Source organism: Chionomys nivalis, chromosome 8 (genome assembly GCF_950005125.1).
Source record: "Chionomys nivalis chromosome 8, mChiNiv1.1, whole genome shotgun sequence".
NCBI lineage: Eukaryota > Metazoa > Chordata > Mammalia > Rodentia > Cricetidae > Chionomys > Chionomys nivalis.
In genome coordinates, this window is record NC_080093.1 from 18,070,060 (window position 1) to 18,088,597 (window position 18,538).

Sequence of the window (18,538 nt, forward strand, 5' to 3'; positions counted from 1 at the left end):
CACTGGCCATGGAGAAAACCAAGATGGAATATTTAGGGAGTTGTGAGGTGTGAGCAAAGGCAAGTGTTTTGGGGAGGTAAAGTCCGAGATGGTAGTTTGAGACTGAGGAGTTCAAAAAGGCAAACTTTGAGATAGGAGTTTTGAAAACTCTTAGATATCATGAAAGGCTGAACCACATGATGCTTGTTCACATGGGCTTCTGAGGGTACACTCAGCTGTCCCTATCCTGAAGAAGAGCTTCCCTGGCATGAAATGCCATGCCTAGGAGGACAGGGGAACAGAATGTTTGTGTTATGGAAACAAGCAAGTATACAGTCAGGTACATTTACACCACAGTACTAGTTACTTTTCTTGTTGCTGTAACAAAAGTTTGTGACAAAAGCAACTTGAGAAAGAGTTCATTTGGCTCACAGTTTGAGGTGCAACACTCCAGCAGGGAAGGCAAGCAAATACAAGCAAGAGGCTGCAAGCCACATTGAGATTGCAGTCAAGAAGCAGAGAGAGATGAGTTCTAGGGCTCAGCTGGCTTCCTCTTTCTCCTCTCTTTATTGAGACTGGGACCCTGTTTCATAGGAAGGAGCTACACACATTCAGAGTGAGCCTTCCCTCCCTCCTCAGTTAAACTTTTTCTGCAAATCAACAACAACACACACACAAAGTACAGTCTTCTAGGTGACTTCAAAACGAGTAATGATGGATGATTATTAATCATCATAACCAAGATCTGCAAAATATAGCCTCAAGTCTAAATCTGGACTGTGGGCTGTTTTATTAATAAGTAAAGATTAAATGGAACATGACCAAAAATAAATAAATAAAATCTCATTTCCTCCCAACTACAATAAAAATGACACAAGTTCACCTAGTTAACCTGTTAGTTAAGATATCAAAGTTCCCACACTTAACTACTACATTAGGTTACATGATACTCAGTAAGATACACCAATGTATTAATTCCATAAACATTTACAATTTGATTAAACTCTGTAAATGCAAAGCAACCAAAGACATTTCAAAACTGCCTTAATAAAATGAGAAAAACACCAAGATAAAAATGAAAGAACTTGCACGCTTTCACGGCATGTCTATTTCCAATTGCCTTCTAACCTTGAAGTGCTCACAATTATAGCTGACTATTGTCTGAAACTTCCTCATTCACCTTGACTCAAAGCCATATAGCAAAGAACCTCAGCAGGTGTCAGGCCAGGAACTCCCCATTTTCTATTTCCCATCAGAGTAATTTCTGTACTTCTTCCCCCAGTATTTGAAAGCATCCTGTGGCATACATACACATGGGGATAATGACCAGTAAAATGAGTAACACAGTTTTTAGACTAGAGAAAACTTCAAAATAGAATATAGAAATTCTTCATTGTTGAGTTTTAGAATTGAAGAAATGAAGACAGACATGGTGGTACACACCATAATCTTATAACCTGGAGCTGAGACAAGATGACCCCAAGTTCAAAGTCAGCTTTGGCTATAAAATAAGACTGTTTGAAAAAATAATAAAAAATTTCAAAATGAGAAACATCTATCAAATATGAGTTGCAGATGATATTTTCAGATGCATCTTACAGGACATAATAATTACCGTATTCTGTGCTTTCCTTGGGCATGTATAGCCTTTGCTTCTCTGTATGCCATTGGACAAAGAGAATACAACTTCAAGATTTCACGAAAATCCGAGTATCGGGATGACAAAAAATACCTAGCACATAATTCCAGTAGAACCTTGAGTCTTAAACTACAGCATGAAAAGGTTTTCCTTGCAATATAGCATAATTAATGTCCCAAACATTTTACACTCTACTAGCAATAGTCACCACGCATGAGCACCAACCGATTTCACACTTTATAGTCTGGGAAACAGGCTGAAACTTCGTCTCTTTCACACTCCACTGACATGGCAACCCCGTAGCTCACCCGCTTAACTCTTCCAAACTTAATGTTAGCTCTATTACTGACCATTTCTAAAAGTACTCAGATGAAAGGTTTTCTGTGACTGAACAAGAGCAATACAATAAACAGACTTTTCTGTTTCCTACTCTGAATATACACTTGGCAGTAGGGAGCAAACAGAGAAGAGAAAAAACATAAACAAAAAGTTCTCTTTTTCTCTACACATCTGGATGTTGGTCTGTGTTTCTTTTTCTTTTTTTTTTTATATTTATTTATTTATTATGTATACAATATTCTGTCTGTGTGTATGCCCGAAGGCCAGAAGAGGGCGCCAGACCTCTTTACAGATGGTTGTGAGCCACCATGTGGTTGCTGGGAATTGAACTCAGGACCTTTGGAAGAGCAGGCAATGCTCTTAGCCACTGAGCCATCTCTCCAGCCCTGGTCTGTGTTTCTAAAGTTACTCAACAGTCTCTTTCCTGGGTCTGTCCTGAGTTAAAATGGCATCCTATTGCTGACAATAAAAGCATTCAAAAGAATAAGGTTTTGGGGGCTGTGTCTCAGCCCTCGCATGCATTACAACTTCCCCCTCTTTAGAATGCACAGCCTAAAGCCAATAAATCATTAAATGGATTTTTAAAGTTGAGGCCACTATACTTAATTTGTGCTTAGTGTCTCTTTTTATTATCTCTTTTGACTCCAACCAGAAAACTAAGTGGTACCTATCATTATCTCAGCTCCATAGATGAGAAATCTAAAATCTCAATTACTTAAGATCACAGAGCTCCCATGTGTTAATTCAGAGTTCCAGACCCTGCATTTAACTATTATGTTAGACTAAAACACAAACTTTCTAAAACCTATAATGGAGTAAAAAGCATAGGAGGGAATAGCTTAATAAACACCAACAAAAAAAATGAGTAATTGTAAATGAAGGAGGTGAAGTCTATATGCTATAAATAGTTACAACTGTTGTCTGCCTCTCCCTGCAGCTACGTCAACATGTATGAAAGAAAACTGTGTCTAGAGATGGAGAATACCAAAAGGCAAGTTTCTCTTTGAGCAAGCAAAGAAAACATGAAAGTTAATAAATAAGAACTTGTCTCCTATGCAGGTTTAAAGTTTACTAATTAAGAGCTTCAAGAATAACAATTACCTTAGAATATAAAAACATCTTCACAGCAATGTTTTAAGGATCAAAAAGCTTGCACAGAGGGTTGCAGAGGCTTTCAAAGAAAAACAATCTACTGAACAAACATTGCTCAAATACTTAAAGCACATTCTAATCTATTATTCTTATGATTCAAAAACAAGATAAACGTTAAAGAGAGATAAAAGCTAATAATAAGTAATGGCATTTTCTCACTGTCAAACTAAGTATTTATTTAGATCTATGCTGGGGCAGTGGAGATTATAAAGCAGACTACAAGTAACAACATAATTTGAGACACATGAAAAGAAACGTAGCCTCCCTCAATAAGATATCTTTAACTAATTAGAAAGATGAAGCAAGGGAAATAAGTTGTCTAAATGGAGTACATATAATTGCCAATAAAGAAAAAGGCAATAAATGACAGAAATCCAAGTAAAGAAGTATCTTTAAGCCCCTGGAACAGTTAAAGTAAATGCCATGAAATATGTGGTACTAGAGGTAAACCTTTAGAAAACGTAATTCAGTCAGACAGTGATGACACACACAGAGGCAGGCAGGTCTCTGTGAGTTCAAGGCCAGCCTGGTCTACAGAGCGAGTTCCAGGACAGCCAGGACTACACAGAGAAACCCTGCCTGGGGGAGGGAGGGAATGACGACACAGTGTTATTCAGACAGAATTTACAGGAGACATTCCAAACAGAAAAATATATATATATATATATAAAACCACCACCACCAAAAACCATGTGAAGAGGCAGAAAGGACCGCAGACATGATGGCTTATGCAGCTGGCCATATCTGGAGCATCAAGGAATTACTATGGCCAAGCTCTTAGGAGGGCCCTCTTCTAAGGTCAGTCTTCTTCATATCCTCAATAGACTGAAGTGAGATTAGTGTTGTCTTCTGTGAGCACTAATCCAGCCCGAAGGCTTTACCCTCCTACCAACCACTTCCCAAAGGCTCGACCTCTAAAACACCATCATTTTGAGATTTAGACTTCCACACGTGCAATAACATGGTGAGAAGGAGCATAAACATTCAGCCTATAACATGAAATCAAGTATGGATTTCTGTAAGAAACCTGTGGAGACTCAACCTAAGACTTGACAATGGAAGGCTTCAACACCAGGGATCAGGAATTCAAGTAGAGCAGTGGGGAATCCAGTCTGGGCCCTAAGGATAATTTGAACAGTGCTACTGTTAGTGCCTCTGGGTCTCTACTCATCCCTCGATCACCATATTTGCCCTTCCATTATCCTTTTTATCTTTTAAAATATGCATCATTGGTGTAAAGACAAGATAAACAACCTTAAGACTCACTCATACTTCTCTCATGCCAATGACAAAGCAGTAAAATAACAACCTAAAATCAGAACAGAATCAGCAGGAGGACAAGACTCTAAAGAGCTCCCAAGTCTAATTCCATATTTAGAACGAGTCGGTAAAAGAAAAATGTAACCTGTCCCTATGAAGTACTCCTTGTAGTCTAGAAACTCATTCTTTGATATCTAATACAATTATGGTAAGTTGTGTATTCCAGAAACAATTATCAGCTGGTGGTATGTATTTAAATTTATTAATCAAATTAACTGAGCCAATCAACCAGATACACCGGCTTGCACTAAAAGCCAAGCTATTTGGTATCTAGTAATGTTAAATGGCCTTACCACTACTGCAACAATTCCTAACCAGGAATTCCTAAGCTCCCATCTCAATTATACTGATACTTAGTTTCATTCCTGATCCTGATACAAAGTGATTTATCTGGTCTTTTTAACAATTTAAATTCCATCTGACCCAACCTTACAGACTTTTTTCCCTATTATTTTATGTGTATGGGTGTTTTTGCCTGCATGTGTATCTGTGAACCACATGTGTGCCTAGTGCCTACAGAGGCCAGAAGAGGGTGCAGAATCCCTAGGACTAGAATTATAGACAATGAACCACCATGTAGTTGCTGGGAATTGAACTTGGGTCCTCTGAAAGAGCAGCCAAAGCTCTTAACTGCTGAGCTCCAGTGCTCTTAACTTTCCAGCTTCCTGAACCTTACAGTTTTGGTGACATGACAAACTAGAACAAAGACACTTTTAAGAGGGTGTCCCCATCCCATCAATTCGCCCTCCACACCCTATTTTTGTCTCCCAACTTAGAGTTTAACTACTAGAACAGCTTGCATTTAAACTGCCACAAAACCCGAGTTACTCCACTCTGCTCTCATTTCCTCCCCTCCCAGCTCCTCTTTAGCTTACATATAACCATTTATTCCGCTGTCTACCTTCCCCAACTGCTGCTCAACCATTCATAGCCTGTCACAGATTGTCAGTTCTGCATTTGGGGACTTAAGAAGTACTCTTGTGGGACAGTACAAAGTGTTAGTACAGCATTTTCCCGGACACAATGTCACTCTTTATAGCCAGTAGCAAATTAGTTTCTTCTTTGAAAAAAAAATAATAATACTCCTAATAAGACGGGTACAAGGAGATTTTAAATAACCAAGACTCAAACCCCCTTTGGCTTTCTCTGAGATGTAAGCAGTCTGTCATGTGCATGCATCTACTCACTAAACCACACACATCTAGAATACCTGGAAAGCAGATTTCTGATGCGAACAAAAGCAAAACCTCTATCAAAGGCGGGTGGGGGGGGAGGGCTACTTTATCCTTTTTTCCTGTGTCTAAGGCTTCTCATCCTTGGATTCTATTTGAAACCACTTTGTTTAAACTTGGGTCTTGACATCAGCATTTATTTCTGACTATGTCTCACTGTGGAAAACCATTTAAAAGAAACTTCTGAGCTGGGTATTGTAGAGCATACCTGTAATCGCAGCAGTTAAGAGGTTGAGGCTGGAAAATCAAAAGGCCAGTCTGGGCTACAAAGACAGTTCAAGGCCTGCTTGAGCTACATAGAGAGACACTGAAGAAAAAAAGAAAGAAAAAAAAAGTTTAGCCATGTGCTTCAGCAACATAAGTAAGTTATCTTCTGACAGCTGCTGTGGCCAACCCTCTGATCACCACTAAAGCCTCTACTCTGCACATCAGTTTCCCAGACTGCTCCTGACAACACATGTGAGCTGCGACAGTGACAGGAACATCAGGACGTGAGTAGGAAAAGCTCTCCAAAATGGCAGTTTATAGTAATATACTGTTTTCTTTGAAAGAAAAGTTAATTGAAAATAAATACCTAAAAAGTAATATTAAAAATTAAAATCAGTTACCTAATTATTTTCATCTCCAAGTTCTTTAATAACAGTATTCATTATACTTTACTGAGGATTTAAATAGCCATCTATTCTTCTTGGGTTGAGTTAATTAAACCCCTATAATAACACTGCATCTTTGCTGTTCTCTATATGAATTATAGCAGAGCTAGAGCTTGATAAGGTACTAACTCTCAGTTATTACCTCAGAAAAAGACTATGGAAAGCTAGGAATCCAGCCCTAAAAACTAAGTCTGCATACTCCATAAACACTAAGTCTAACAAAAACCGTAAGCACAAGCAAAGGACCCAATTATTTCAAGAAGCTTGTTTTACCTCCTGAGAGTTACAAAATTATATTCAAGTACCACAAACAAGCAAACATATTTAGAATAAAGAAACAATAGGTATATAAAATAAGTTTATATATTAAGCAACTTACCATTTTTATTTTTTAAACAAGAAAAACTACATGCAGACAAGCTTTGTCTGAAGGCAAATTATACAAAACTTCCCTTCTGACAGCCTTGCCTAAAAATATAACAAAAGTCATTTCTAAAACTACACAATATTTCTTTGACACCCATCCAAATGCTTAGTAAAGACTTTACAGTGATTTAGCATGGACTGTATAATGAAAACACACACACGCATGCACCTTTTAGACACCCACCAATAAACATGAGTAAAGAAATGACATCTCACTTTAGGTCTCTGAGGACAGGTGTAATGGGACAGAAACACCTTCTATCTGCCATCAAAAAATAAATAAATAAAATAGAACAAATTACAAAACAATGTTCAACTTCCAGGCATTACTGTAGCACAATATGTTGTGTTAATGGCAGGTGCTGAACACCAGGCTGGCCATAAAAAAATAAATAAATAAATATAAAAAAATAAATAAAAAAACCTCAGCAGTTAATAAAGAAAAACCTACATAAGTTAGCAAAGAAATGCAAACTAAAGACACTCTTTTTTAAAAGGAATTTTGGTGTGGGAGGTCCTTGTGTCTATGTGATGCTTTTATTGGTTAATGAATAAAGAAACTGCCTTGGCCTGTTGATAGGGCAGAACTTAGATAGGTGTGTGTGTCGGGGGGGGGGGGGGGGGGGGGGGGAATTGGACTAAATGCTGGGAGAAGGAAGGCAGAGAGGGAGGAGCCATGGAACCGACAGATAGACATGCCGAAACTTTCCTGGTAGGCCACAACCTTGTGGTGATATACAGATTAATGGAGATGAGTTAAAGTATAAGAGTTAGCTAATAAGAAGCTAGAGTTAATGGCCAAGCAATGATTTAATTAGTACAGTTTCTTTGTGATTATTTCAATTCTGAGTGGCCTGGACGAACAAGCGGCTCCTTGCAACAGAATTTCCTAAGGTTTTTTTTAACTTTAAATTTTTTTAAGTCAGTCTTGTTTCAGTGAAGTCAGTAGAAGGCTCAAGAACATTATCTAGTAGACACACATTTCTATTAGTAGAGAAGGCATCTAAACAATATGCCTAATAAACTTATAAATCAAAGGTCCTCTGATAAGGCAATTCTGCTTAGAGGACTGACATTTAAGAAAATATCTGGGGGGCCGACGCACGCGCCGGGCGGAGACAGACCGGAGGGCAGATGCACGCGCCGGGCGGAGATGCGGCGGAGACCGGCGCGCAGATGCGGCGGAGACTGGCGGATGTGGGATAGTCCAAGCATGAAACAGTGAAGCCCACACTGAGAGCAGATCGTCCCACTACAATTAAATCAAGTAGGTTTCTTGGGGCCTAACCTGCAGATTGGGAGGCCTTTTATTGGCGAGATCCACTGGCCTGTCCCTGAAGACACTCCTGGGTGGGGAGAGTGTTTTTGGCCCACGGCGGGCCACAGGAAACGGAGCAGGGGCATTCCCAGACCTCCTTGACCCCTCGGTTAGTCTGTGAGGGCTGGTCCCCTCTGCTGGTGCTGCTCCTCCTCTGCTGCGACCTCTCTCTTCCTGGCCCATCCCAGCTTGCGCCCAGGGGGCCCCCTTCACTCTCCCTCCCTTACGCGGGGCCGCGGGATCACCCAGTTTAGCCTGTTTGGGCTCTGGGTCAGGAGCTCGGGACAGAGGGCAGCAGGACTTTCTCTGTTTTGGTGGCTGGCCCACAGAGTGGTAGGCCTTTTGTTGGCGGGATCCCTGGCAAACGGGGAGCCTGGCCCTGTTCCTGGAGACCCTTCTAAGTGGTGAGAAGGATCTTGGCCCACGGTGGGAGACAGGAAACGGAGCGAGGGCATCTTGTAAGCGAGGCCCCTGGCCCAGCAGGGAAACCTGATCCTGCTTTAAAAGACCCATTAGATAGCATCGATAGGAGGAGATGGGCAGGCGCCAAGGCAAGAATTCACCTAACAATCTGAAAAACAACATGAAAACACCAGAACCAAATGATCTTACATCAGAAGGACTTGAACACCCTAACACAGAAGAAGTGGAAAAAATTGACTTTATGAAAGCAATAGAGTCCCTTAAACAACATGTAAAAAACACCCTTATAGAAATGGATGAGAAGTATAACAAAAAGTTTGAAGAAATGAGTAAATATGTGAATGATACCCTGGGAAACCAAGAAAAAAACGATCAAACAAGTAATGGAAACAGTTCAACAATTGATAACTGAAATGGAAGCAAGGAAGAAAACACAAACTGAGGACCAGCTGGATATGGAAAATCTAGGTCAAAGAGCAGAGACTACAGAATCAAGCATAATCAATAGAATACAAGAGATAGAAGAAAGAATCTCAGATTCTGAGGACACCATAGAGAAAATAAATGCACTGATCAAAGAAAACAGCAAAGTCAACAAATTCTCATCACAAAACATTCAGGAATTATGGGACACAATAAAAAGACCAAACCTAAGAATAATAGGGATACAAAAAGGAGAAGAGTCACAACTCAAAGGCACAGAAAATATTTTTAACAAAATTATGGAAGAAAACTTTCCCAACCTAAAGAATGAAATTCCTTTGAATATTCAAGAAGCATACAGAACACCAAACAGATTGGACCAAAGAAAAACATCCCCTCACCATATAATAATCAAAACACAAAATATACAGATTAAAGAAAGAATATTAAGAGCTGCAAAGGAAAAAGGGCAAGTAACTTATAAAGGTAAACCGATCAGACTTACACCTGACTTCTCTATGGAAACCATGAAAGCCAGAAGGTCTTGGATAGAGGTACTGCAGAAACTAAGAGACCACGGATGCAAACCCAAACTACTATACCCAGCCAAGATATCGTTCACTATCAATGGAGAAAACAAGACATTCCAGGATAAGAACAAATTTAAACAATACGTTGCCACAAATCCAGCCCTGCAGAAAGTAATAGAAGGAAAATCACAACCCAAGGAATCCAACATTGCTAACACTGCCTACAATGACTCAGGCATCTAGCGACCCTTCACCAGCACAACTCAAAGAAGGGAGATACACAAACTCTACTACCAAAAACAATAAGAATAACTGGAGCAAACAACCACTAGTCATTAATATCACTTAATATTAATGGTCTCAATTCACCTATAAAAAGGCACAGGCTAAGAGATTGGATACGAAAACAGGATCCAACAGTCTGCTGTTTGCAAGAAACACATCTCAACCACAAAGACAGGCATCTACTTAGAGTAAAGGGTTGGGAAAAGGTTTTTCAAGCAAATGGTCCTAAAAAAAAAAAAAGCAGGTGTGGCCATACTAATTTCTAACAAAACGGACTTCAAACTAAAATCAATCAGAAGAGATCGAGATGGACACTTTATACTCATAACAGGAACAATTCATCAGGATGAAGTCTCAATCCTGAATATCTATGCTCCTAATATAAAAGCACCCACGTATGTAAAAGAAATATTACTAGAACTTAAGGCAGACATTAAACCACACACACTAGTAGTAGGAGACTTCAACACACCTCTCTCACCAATGGACAGATCAGACAGAAACCTAATAGAGAATTAAGAGAATTGTTGGAGGTAATGAAGCAAATGGACTTAACAGACATCTATAGAACACTCCACCCAAATAGGAAAGAATATACCTTCTTCTCTGCAGCTCATGGAACCTTCTCGAAAATTGACCACATACTCGGAAACAAAGGAAACCTCCACAGATACAAAAAAATATCAGTGTCCACCTGTGTCTTATCAGATCACCACGGATTAAAGTTAGAAGGCAACAACAATGCTACCCCCAAAAAGCCAACAAACTCGTGGAAACTGAACAGTCAACTACTGAACCACACCTGGGTCAAGGAAGAAATTAAGAAAGAAATTAAAGTCTTCCTTGAATTTAATGAAAATAAAGAGACAACATACTTAAACCTATGGGACACAATGAAAGCAGTGCTAAGAGGAAAGTTCATAGCACTAAGTGCCCACTTAAAGAAAACGGAGAAAGCATACATTGGGGACTTAACAGCACACCTGAAAGCTCTAGAAAAAAAAGAAGCAGACGTGCCCAGGAGGAGTAGAAGACTGGAAATAATCAAACTGAGGGCGGAAATCAACAAAATAGAAACACAGAAAACAGTCCAAAGAATCAATGAAACAAAAAGTTGGTTCTTGGAGAAAATCAACAAGATCGACAAACCCCTATCCAAACTAATTAAATGACAGAGAGAGAACACGCAAATGAATAAGATCAGAAATGAAAAGGGGGACATAACCACAGACACAGAGGAAATTCAGAGAATCATTAGATCTTACTACAAAAGCCTGTATGCCACAAAACTGGAAAATGCAAAAGAAATGGACATTTTTTTAGATAAGTACCATATACCAAAGCTAAACCAAGAACAGGTGAACGATCTAAATAGACCGGTTACGGTTATCAAAAATCTCCCTTCCAAAAAAAGCCCAGGACCAGATGGTTTCAATGCAGAATTCTACCAGACCTTCCAAGAAGAGCTAATACCTATACTTCTTAATGTATTTCACAATATAGAAACAGAAGAGTCATTGCCAAATTCCTTTTATGAAGCTACAATTACCCTGATACCAAAACCACACAAAGACCCAACCAAGAAAGAGAATTACAGGCCTATCTCACTCATGAACATTGATGCAAAAATCCTCAATAAAATACTGGCAAACCGAATCCAAGAACACATCAGAAAAATTATCCATTATGATCAAGTAGGCTTCATCCCAGAGATGCAGGGCTGGTTCAACATATGCAAATCTATCAATGTAATCCACCATATAAATAAACTGAAAGAAAACAACCATATGATCATTTCATTAGATGCTGAAAAAGCATTCGACAAAATTCAACACCCCTTTATGATGAAGGTCTTGGAGAGATTAGGGATAAAAGGATCATACCTAAATATAATAAAAGCTATTTACAGCAAGCCGACAGCCAACATTAAATTAAACGGAGAAAAACTCAAAGCCATCCCACTAAAATCAGGAACACGACAAGGATGTCCACTTTCTCCATACCTCTTCAATATAGTGCTTGAAGTTCTAGCAATAGCGATAAGACAACATAAGGGGATCAAGGGGATTCGTATTGGAAAGGAAGAAGTTAAGCTTTCGTTATTTGCAGATGATATGATAGTATACATAAGCGACCCCAAAAACTCTACCAAAGAACTCCTACAGCTGATAAACACCTTTGGGAATGTGGCAGGATACAAGATCAACTCCAAAAAATCAGTTGCCTTCCTATACACAAAGGATAAGGAAGCAGAGAGGGAAATCAAAGAAGCATCACTTTTCACAATAGCCACAAATAGCATAAAATATCTTGGGGTAACTCTAACCAAGGAAGTGAAAGATCTATTTGACAAGAACTTTAAGTCTTTGAAGAAAGAAATCGATGAGGACACCAGAAAATGGAAGGATCTCCCTTGCTCTTGGATTGGGAGGATCAACATAGTAAAAATGGCAATTCTACCAAAAGCAATCTATAGATTCAACGCAATCCCCATCAAAATCCCATCAAAATTCTTCACAGATCTGGAAAAGACAATAATCAACTTTATATGGAAAATCAAAAAACCCAGGATAGCCAAAACAATCTTATACAATAAAGGACTGTCTGGAGGCATTACCATCCCTGACTTCAAACTCTATTACAGAGCTACAGTATTGAAAACAGCTTGGTATTGGCAATAGAAACAGAGAAGTCGACCAATGGAATCAAATAGAAGACCCTAGCTTTAACCCACAAACCTATGAACACCTGATTTTTGATAAAGGAGCTAAAAGTATATAATGGAAAAAAGAGAGCATCTTTAACAAATGGTGCTGGCAAAACTGGATGTCAGCCTGTAGAAGAATGAAAATAGATCCATATCTATCACCATGCTCAAAACTCAAGTCCAAATGGATTAAAGACCTCAATATCAGTCCGAACACACTGAACCTGATAGAAGAGAAAGTGGGAAGTACTCTACAACACATGGGCACAGGAGAACACTTTCTACGTACAACCCCAGCAGCACAGACATTAAGGGCATCATTGAATAAATGGGACCTCCTGAGACTGAGAAGCTTCTGTAAAGCAAAGGACACTGTCACTAAGACAAAAAGGCAACCCACTGACTGGGAGAAGATCTTCACCAACCCCGCAACAGACAAAGGTCTGATCTCCAAAATATATAGAGAACTAAAGAAAGTAGACCTTAAAGGGCTAATCAACCCAATTAAAAAATGGGGCACTGAGCTGAACAGAGAATTCTCAACAGAAGAAGTTTGAATGGCCAAAAGACATTTAAGGTCATGCTCAACTTCCTTAGCGATCAGGGAAATGCAAATCAAGACAACTTTAAGATACCATCTTACACCTGTCAGAATGGCTAAAATAAAAAAACACCAATGATAGCCTTTGCTGGAGAAGTTGTGGAGAAAGGAGTACACTCATCCATTGCTGATGGGAATGCAAACTTGTGCAACCACTTTGGAAAACAGCGTGGTGGTTTCTCAGGAATTTCGGGATCCACCTACCCCTGGACCCAGCAATACCACTCTTGGGAATATACCCAAGAAATGCCCTATCATACAACAAAAGTATATGCTCAACTATGTTCATAGCAGCATTGTTTGTAATAGCCAGAACCTGGAAACAACCTAGATGCCCTTCAATGGAAGAATGGATGAAGAAAGTATGGAATATACACATATTAGAGTACTACTCAGCAGTAAAAAACAATGACTTCCTGAATTTTGCAGGCAAATGGACGGAAATAGAAAACACTATCCTGAGTGAGGTGAGCCAGACCCAAAAAGAGGAACATGGGATGTACTCACTCATATTTGGTTTCTAGCCATGAATAGGGGCCGTTGAGCCTATTATGCATGATCCTAGAGAAGCTAATTAAGAAGGTGAACCCAAAGAGCACGAGCAAGGAACTCAGGACCGCAAGGGGTGCACCCACACACTGAGACAATGGAGATGTTCTATCAGGAACTCACCAAGGCCAGCTGGCCTGGGTCTGAAAAAGCACGGGATAAAACCGGACTTGCTGAACATAATAGACAATGAGGACTACTGAGAACTCAAGAACAATGGCAATGGGTTTTTGATCCTACTGCACGTACTGGCTTTCTGGGAGCCTAGGCAGTTTGGATGCTCACCTTACTAGACCTGGATGGAGCTGGGTGGTCCTTGGACTTCCCACAGGGCAGGGAACCGGGATTACTCTTAGGGATGATGAGGGAGGGGGACTTGATGGGGGAGGGGGAGGGAAATGGGAGGTGGTGGCGGGGAGAAGGCAGAAATCTTTAATAAATAAATAAAAATAAAAAAAAGACTAACATAAAAAAAGAAAATAAAAAAAAGAAAATATATGGACTTCTATATATACTTTTCTAGAACTGTTCATATTCTTGAAAATTATAAGAAAATCTAATATTCACTGATACAAGTATACTCATACTATACAAAACCATGTGCTTTAAAAAGAACGATGTATAGCCAGATGGTGGTGGCACACATCTTTAATCCCAGCACTCAGGAGGCAGAGTTAGGTGGATCTCTGTGAGTTTTGGCCAGTCTGGTCTACAGAGCGAGTTTTGGGACAACCAGGGTTACACAGTAAAACCCTATTTTAAAATAACAACAACAACAACAACAACAATGATATACTTTTGTAATTGATATAAATATCTGTAAGGTATTATTGAATTAAAAAAAAAGAGGTCAGGAAGGAGTGTTGTGTGTGTGCAGGTAAACATACATGAATACAAGCCTAAATGTAGAGGCCAGATGTTCTAAGAAGCTGCTTGTTTGTTTCCAGCTGCTCAGCCCCAAAATAATGTCACAGAAACCATATTATTTGCAATACTGTTTGGCCAATAGCTTAAGTGTATTTCTGGATAACTCATATCTTAAATTAACCCATCTCCATTAATCTGTGTATCGTCACGAGGCTGTGGCTTACCAGGTAAAGTTCTACCATCTGGCTCCGGCAGGGCTACATGGCTTCTCTTTGACTCCACCTCCTTTCTCCCAGCATTCAGTTTAGTTTTCCCTGCCTAGCTCTGTTCTATCCTATTAGGCCAAGCCAATTTCTTTATTCATTAACCAACAGAAGCAACACATAGACAGAAGGACTTCCCACACCAGCCAGAGGTCAATGTTGGGTATCATTCTCAATCACTCTCCTTTTGAAACAGGGTCTATACTGATCCTGGATCTCACCAATATGGCTAGACTAGCTGGTTGGAAAGCTCCAGGGACTAAGACATCACCACCTCTATAGTGATGGAATTACAGGTATATGCTACCATGCTGCTTTTTTGTATAGGTACTCAGGATCCAAATCAGATCCTCACTTTACTTTATCCCCTCCAGGTCCCAGAATATGTAATCTAATCAAGTAAATTCTGGGAAAAGTGGGCAGAATGTACATACAAACAAGTAATTTTGTTCTTCCCTCCAAACCCTACTAAGATAATAACAGACATAAGACCCAAATCCACAAAGAAAGAGTAGAGCAAAGAAGAAAAAAATAGCATTAAAATTTTAGAAGCTAGAGCATAGAAAGGTCTATACAAGATTAGCGATCTGTTTTGTTCACAAAAATTTTGTGCCTGATATTCTACGTAATATGTGATGGTCCCATCCTTTTGACAAGTACAGAAAGCCAAAAGAAGAAAACATGAATATAGATAACAGGATCCCCAGCATGAGAGAGAAGTAAGAGAATGCCAGTAAATCGGACTTTTCAAAATTGTGCATCAAAAGTCAAAAGCACCCAATCCGGACCAAAAGCTACATAACAAGAGGCATGTTAAATAAGGACTGCCGTTCTCCCACTCTTGGCTACAGTGCCATCTTTTTATGCAGACACTACTACCAGAGGATATGTTCCACCTAAGCAAGTGGGTAAATGAAGAATGAGGAAGATATAAGTTCTGACAAGACTGAAAATCAAACCCAGGAGAGAAGTCTACATATTACAACAAAGGGAACTAATCCTAGGAAAAAGAGCAACACAGTAGGCCCAGAGATCATCACTCAAATAGGTTAATGGAAAAGGAGCTTCAGAATGGAAGCAAGATGGGTGAGGGAGGACAGAGAAGAAGGTAAATTGGAACTGAAAGAGTGCTATGACATTGGGGAAGGCCACAGTGAGGCCATTTAAGACACTACCAAATTTGTACAGGTAAAGTAATGCAAATGCAAAACTATTTAATGTAGCCAAATGAAGCATGATTAATAAAAACTCAGGGTCAGAAATTGGGGTTTAACCTGAAGATCCGAAAAGCAAAACAGCCACTGGCTCTTACCTCGACCTCAGTCTGATAGTGATCCTGCCTCACAGAACCTCAGAATGAGACTTGTGTGTCTGAGAGCTGTCTCCCCAACATCTTATATTCCTCTCCTAGTAGTGGGATTAAAGGCGTGTACCACTGGGATTAAAGGTGTGTGTCATTGTGGCTACTGGATTAACCTGGTCTGTAAGGCTGACCAGTGGAACTGTTTTACTCTCAGATCTTCAGGCAGTCTTTATTGATTAAAATACAATTGAAATGCCAATGCCACTACAACCAAATGTCAAAATGTAACTACACTGGGAGGCTAAGAAGAGAACACCAGTGGAGATGACTGTTTAAGAAGAGCAAAACTGGAGCTATGGGAAGCTGTAAGCCACCTGATGTGGGAACTAAGAACCTAACTATGTACCCTGGAAGAAAAGCAAACGCTCTTAACCACTAAGTCATCTCTCAGCTCCCCTATTTAATTCTTTAAATTATGTCTACAAACTGTATTCCTATTGATTAAATATAAAGTAAAATCTGGAAAATTAATTCAAAGAAACAAAACACAAACATTGATATATACTTTGATTTTAAATAAATTATCCATTATTCAAAAATGTATAAATAAAATTTCAATTGAAGAAAACAAAAAAGTCTTTGAAAATAGACTCTTTTTGTTAGGTCTTTATATTTCTAATATTGACAAAACATAAACATATAAAATATGAAAGTCTTAAAAATTTTAGATAACTTAAAGCAAATAATTGCCATTAGAGTAGACAGACAAGATTTAGTAATTGTAACACCAGGAGGGCTGTAGGTCTGACCTTACTTACAAATTCATTAATGATCAGGAGGCAGTGCAAATAACACATTTAATTAAATTTGCTCATTTATCTATTTTGGGAAGTACGATTAACAGCAGTGAGAGAGAAGTAATATAAAAAGACAGAGATGGATTAAAACCATTGGCCAAAAACCAACTAAATTGGAGGGTGGTGGAAGACTATATAAAACTACAGGCTTAACACAACAAAAGAATGGTATGAGAGGCTTATTTGCCATCACTTTTCTGCCAACTGCCAAATAAAGTAACTATAGTGAACATTAATGTTAGCTGAAAACATATAGGTACACACATATATCCAGATCCAAAAAAGGATCAAACTCTAAAAACAACATACTGGTTAAGCACCCCTTACTCTGGGAACCAGAACACTACAGGCCATTCTGGATTTCACACTCAGGATTTTCATTCTAAAGATGCTCAGCTTGGACTGTTCATGCAACTTGGTTAGAGCAAGTTTTAGATATTCTTACTGTGTCTTCATTCACAGACACTGAAGATTCAAAGCAAAGTCTACAGTTCCCAACCTTACCAGCATCAAGTTATGGTATGTGACCCAGTTTTATCAGTGACATATAAGCAAAAGTGGTATACATAACTCTAGAAGTATCTTTCAGGAGGACAGACTGACTCCCTTCCTTTCTCCTTTGGCTGGGTGAAATGTGGACGAAATAGCTAGAGCTGCAGAGCTCTGTGACTAGAGTGACTTTGATTTTTATGGTTACCTTCCCACCTCTGTGCTGGGAACTAATCTTGACCATGAAAGTGACACTGTGGAAGAACAGCATCTATACACAGTGGAACAACACAATACCACAGCATGAAGCTTTCTGGGATTCTTCACATCAAGAGAAAGAAACTGCTACCATGTTTATGTCTCTCTTCCTTGACTGCAACCAAATCCAATCCTAATTAAAATAACTTGTATATGGATAATCAATCATATAGAAGTTTTCTTCCGCTCAACACCTTCCATCAGTGTCTTTGCTATTTCTTTTCCTGCCCAACCCAATATTACTTCAGCCTTTTCTGCTCCTCTCACGAAGCTCTACAACATTCCTTTAACAATCTGTCTGATCGTTTGAGCTCCAAATTTATCTCCAGCAGCTTACCATTCCACTAGTACACAGTTAAACAAGAACGTAACTGATTTTTAAAATAAAATGATAAAGTGATGGCAGCAGCAGTTATCCGAGAAGTGGTAGTCTAGAGCTAATATTTACTGAGCTCTTAATATTTGCCAGGTAATGCTCTAAATCTAAGAGATAATCCCTAACACAATCTCATCAAAGTTGGGAGCTTTAGTAGCAGCTCTCTTTTAAAAACAGAGGAAGCTGCAACCCAACAAACTCATTTAGGACACATATTAATCACAAAAGATCATTCAAACCTATGCTTCCTGAATCCACTCTCTTAATCAAGGCACACTCGGAGTTCCTGGATCCCTAGAACCTCTCTGAATCTTTTTAACAGTCACAGTAATTACTTAAAAACCTTCTCCAGTAGTACACCTCATGACTGCAGATTAAGCTCTAGAAACTAGCAAACTTCACTTTTTAAAAAAAAAAAAAAAAAAAAAAAAAAAAGGAGGTAAGGTGGGTGGTCAAGCAAAACTAACACTCCTTTAGAGTCAAAGGATATAAGCAAGCATCACGTGATAAGATTGGTTCTCTTGTATGGCTCTACTACCCTAAAGTCAG

General features: G+C 39.1%; 1 protein-coding gene across 4 annotated transcripts in view; it reads right to left on the reverse strand.

Moving 5' to 3' along the window:
• R3hcc1l (R3H domain and coiled-coil containing 1 like) overlaps positions 1-18,538 on the reverse strand; it is a 91,490-nt gene that overhangs the window by 64,872 nt on the left and 8,080 nt on the right. Inside the window, exon 2 of one of the 4 annotated variants that reach the window (XM_057779978.1) lies at positions 5,870-5,968. The exons of the other annotated variants lie outside the window; for them this stretch is intronic. The gene's annotated coding sequence lies outside the window, so the exon portion shown is untranslated. The remainder of the gene's footprint in view (positions 1-5,869; positions 5,969-18,538) is intronic. 4 annotated transcript variants of the gene reach the window in all.